This window comes from Chlorocebus sabaeus, chromosome 20, assembly GCF_047675955.1.
Source record: "Chlorocebus sabaeus isolate Y175 chromosome 20, mChlSab1.0.hap1, whole genome shotgun sequence".
Classification (NCBI taxonomy): Eukaryota; Metazoa; Chordata; class Mammalia; order Primates; family Cercopithecidae; genus Chlorocebus; species Chlorocebus sabaeus.
In genome coordinates, this window is record NC_132923.1 from 109,479,192 (window position 1) to 109,483,802 (window position 4,611).

The following is a 4,611-nucleotide window of genomic DNA, read 5'->3' on the forward strand; positions in this document are numbered from 1 at the left end:
TACTCTTGAACTTTCCTTTGGGAGGGAGGGTGGTCAGTGGGAGGTGAACGGACAGATTTGGCCACAGGCAGCAGCAGGGGAAGCTGAGAGAGGGCCCTAATGCCTACCAACCATGGTGCATCCAAGGTGTGGAGTTTTAGAACACCCAGAGCCCCACTGCTCATCTGCTTGTGAGTTTAGAAGACAAGCAACTGGCCAGGCGCGGTGGCTCAAGCCTGTAATCCCAGCACTTTGGGAGGCCGAGGCAGGAGGATCACGAGGTCAGGCGATCGAGACCATCCTGGCTAACGCGGTGAAACCCTGTCTCTACTAAAAATACAAAAAAAAATAGCCGGGCGTGGTGGTGGGCACCTGTAGTCCCAGCTGCTCGGGAGACTGAGGCAGGAGAATGGCATGAACCTGGGAGGTAGAGCTTGCAGTGAGCCGAGATTGCGCCACTGCACTCCAGCCTGGGCGACAGAGCAAGACTCTGTCTCAAAAGAAAAAAAAAGGCAAGCAACTGAAGATACATTAAAATTAAAATGTCCCCTTCCTTACTGATGTGGCCTTCAATCTGTCTCCTGCTCTGTCGCCCAGGCTGGAGTGCAGTGGCCGGATCTCAGCTCACTGCAAGCTCCGCCTCCCGGGTTCATGCCATTCTCCTGCCTCAGTCTCCCGAGCAGCTGGGACTACAGGCGCCCACCACCACGCCCGGCTAGATTTTTTGTATTTTTTAGTAGAGACGGGGTTTCACCACGTTAGCCAGGATGGTCTTGATCTCCTGACCTCGTGATCCGCCCGTCTCGGCCTCCCAAAGTGCTGAGATTACAAGCTTGAGCCACCGTGCCCGGCCTGCTAATTCTTTAGAGTTCGTCGGATTTGCCATTCATCACAGGCGCAGTGGGACAACCTTAGGCCTCCTTTGCCATGGCAAGGAGGAAGACCATAGCGGAATCTCTGGAGCTGTCAGGTTCTCCAAAAGAGGACAGAAGAGAGGGGAGGAGAGAGGAGAGGCCTGAGGGTTAGTCTAACTCACTGTATCTCACTAGGGGAGTTTTGCCCCCAAGGGAGCTTTTGGAGAGGTTTGGAGGCAGTTTGGTTTGTTTGGCTCCTACAGGTAGGGATCAGGGATGCTGAACAACCTGCAGTGCACCTGTGCCACGATGAATCTTCACACTCCCTCGTTCCCCTTAGAGAAACTCTGGAAGCTGACATGCCTCCGTGTGGAAACAAGGGGAGCAGGGAATAAAGATTCCCACCTCTCCCGTCAGTAAATTTTTGTTGACCATCTGACTGACTAAGGGAAAGGACAGGGAAGGAGTCTGGAAGCTGGGAATCACTGCTGCAATTGGCAAATCATTACTGAGCATTGACTCTGCAAAGCATTGACTCTTTGCTAAGGAGGACCCTGGGAACACAAACATGAATAAGACCTGTCCCTGCCCTGGAGGAGGAGTTCATAGTCAAGCAGAGGAGGAAAATTGTAATAATAATAACTCATTTATTAAGTGTCCTCTGAATGTCAGATGTATTTACAGCCATCTTTTCATTTTAATCCAGTCCTGAGCCTGGTTCTGTGATTAGTCCCATTTGTAGGTGAGAAAACTGAGGCTCAGGGGTTACATGATGTACCAAGGGCATGCAGCTGTATGTGACAGAGCTAGGATTTGAACCTAGATCTTACACCAAAGCTCATGGTCTTTTCACTAGACTTCATTGCCTCTAGGCTTTGGGAAGAGAGCATCTGTGGGGTGTGTTGTGTGTATGTGTGTGTGTGTGTGTGTGTGTGTGTGTGTATGATCCTTCCTCCTCTAGTTATTGGTGGAAAGATTCCCTGGAAATCCTCCTATGCTGGGTGACCTAAAGGAAAGAAAGATAAGGCGATCAATGCAGATTGAGAATTCCCTGTGTCCTGCCCTGTGCTGGGGGTTGCTGAATGAGAGCAATAAGATGGAGAGAAGCCAAATGGCTGCTCAGAGGGGTTGTCATAGGGGTGGGAGCCTTAGCTCTACAGAAAAAGTCTCAGGGGCCAAGGCTTCCCAAGGGCTACAGTTTCTGGTTGACCAAACTCACAAGAGCCTGATGTGTAAGCCAGAGGCCAGTGATTCTACCTGCCAAGAAATAAGCAGAGAAGAGCATGGCTCTGGAGCTGTAGTGCCTGGTGTGAATCCTGCCTCCACCACTCACTAGCTGTGTGATTTAGTGTAAATTTTTCACCTCTCCAAGCCTCGATTTCCTCATCTCTGAAATAGTAATCAAATGATCAATACATGTTAATTCTCTTTGTCACTACCATTTGCAAATTGTTGACTCTGTGCCAGGCATCCTGCTAAGTGCATGCATGCTGCCATTTTATCCTCGCAGATCCCTATGAGGAGGAGTTTGTTGTATCTTCATGTTGCTAATGAGGAAACTGAGGCACAGTGAAGTGAATCAGCAGGACAGAAGTGGCACAGCAGGATTTACACCAAGTCTTTTGACTCCAAAATCAGTGCTCTCAGTCTCCATAGCCTTTTTCAGGGACCAGAATATTCTTGTCCGCCCTACAGGGCTCTGTCTGGTACCGGGATGCCTGTTTGGTTTCAACGAAAGCCCAGCAGGGCAGTGAACCACCCGGAGTTCACCAGGCCCCTCACTGCTCCTCAGTAGAGACCAGGGCCTCCTGAGCCTGGAATCCCTGTGTCTACTGGTGCCTTCCTTGTCTCTCCCTCTGAAACAGCTAGATGAATTCTCCCTTGCACCCCATTTTCTGTGCTGCCTTCTGTTCCCTTCAGATAGAGCACAATGCAATTGATTAGGCTTCTGCTTTCTCAATTTCAATCACATCCTCGCCCTGCCTCCCTGAGATTACAGGCGGGTCACCTTGATTGCGGTTTGCACCGTTCACAAAACTCTTCAGTCGTTTACAAAACCATCTCTCGCCTCATTCACTCCCCCACCTGGCTCTTCTCCTCCGTGATGCGTGGATTTTACTGGTTTAAGACTCAGAGGGCAATTTTATTTCCAAGTTCATGGTGGGGGAGGAGGACACCTAATTGACTAATGCTGGGTATTTCGCATGCATCGTCTAATTTGATCTTCACCACAAGGTAGCACAGATGTGTGATTATCCCCATTTTACAAAAGAGGAAACAAGACTCTGAGAGGCTACAACACTGGCTCAAGGTCATACGGGCGGATGGTAGAGCCAGGATTTGAACTCAAAGTCTCATGTGTTCCCTGGGTCATATTTCTTTATTTGAAGGAGCAGCCTGGGAAAGTGTCATATTGACCCAGAGTCAGGACCAGGAAGGGCCTGGTGCACATAGGGCTCAGGGGTAGCTCCATACATGCTGAGGATTGTACTCGTAAAAGAACTAAGTCATTTATTAATTTCACACACATCTACTGATGTCTCCTGTAGGCCGGTCCTGTCTAGGAGGCAGAACAGTAAACAATGACAACACTTAGGGGCAAGGTCAGTCTGGGAGCCAAGTCTGGGGGATTTCTTGGAGTCTGTGAAATAAAAATCTGCTTGATGAAGCAGCCAGAGGGTGAGGTCATCTCCAGCAGAGGGAACAGCATGTGCAAAGGCCCAGATGTATGGTGGAGTAAGGCCCATTCAGGCTAGGCAAGTGCCAATAATTAGGCATGGGAGGGCTGAGGGTGAAGATGAGGCATGGAAGAAGAGGGATGGAGAGTCAAAGGCAAGAAGTAGGAGGGGGAAAACCAAGGGGTATGGGCCCTGAGTTGTGGGGAAAATAAAGAAGAAATCTGGGGGACCCAGGACTCATTGTGGGGAATGGAGTCTAATCTGGATCCCACTGCTCCAGTACTGAGCTGAGTGGATCCTCTCTCCACTCCAGTAGTTGTCTCCCAGATACAGTATCTAAGACACACACACACACACACACACACACACACACACACACACACACATATATCCTGGATGGTCCTGCAGTGATGTTCACACTCTCTCTAGTGGTGACTCTGAGTACTACATCCAAAACTGCAAGAAACTTTCCCCTGGGATGGGAGAACCAGGTCTTTTCAGAAACTTCCCACCACAGGACAGGAGGTATGGCACAGTTCCTGCTCTCAAAGAGGTCACAGTTTAATGGTGATGGGTGCTAATGGGACAGATGCAGGCACAAAATGACAATAAAGCTATGTGGGAGAACAGGGGAGAGTCCTAACTCAACTGGGCTGGGGGAAGTCTGGGAGGCTTCTCAGAGGAGGTGTTGATTCACGAGAAACAAGAGTAAGAGTAAGAGTAAGAGTTTGCTTGGTAAAGAAAGAAGCAACAGAAGGGCATTCCAGACTGGGCAGAATTAAGTGAGCTCAAAGGCAAGAAATGAGACTGCTCAGGGAGTTACAATTAGGTAGGTGTGCTAGGAGTGTGAAATTTCAGAGGGGTTAATGGCTAAAGATGAAGATGGCAAAGGCAGGCATGGGTCTTGTCTGCCATGCACTCGAGCTGGGATCCTAAGCCTTGGGCAATGGGGAGCCACTGAAGGGTTTTGAGCAGGGTAGTAGCAAGGTCAGATTTACCTTTTTTTTTTTTTTTTTAGACGGAGTCTCACTCTGTTGCTCAGGCTGGAGTGCAGTGGTGCCATCTCAGCTCACTGCAACCTCTGCCTCCCGGGTTCAAGT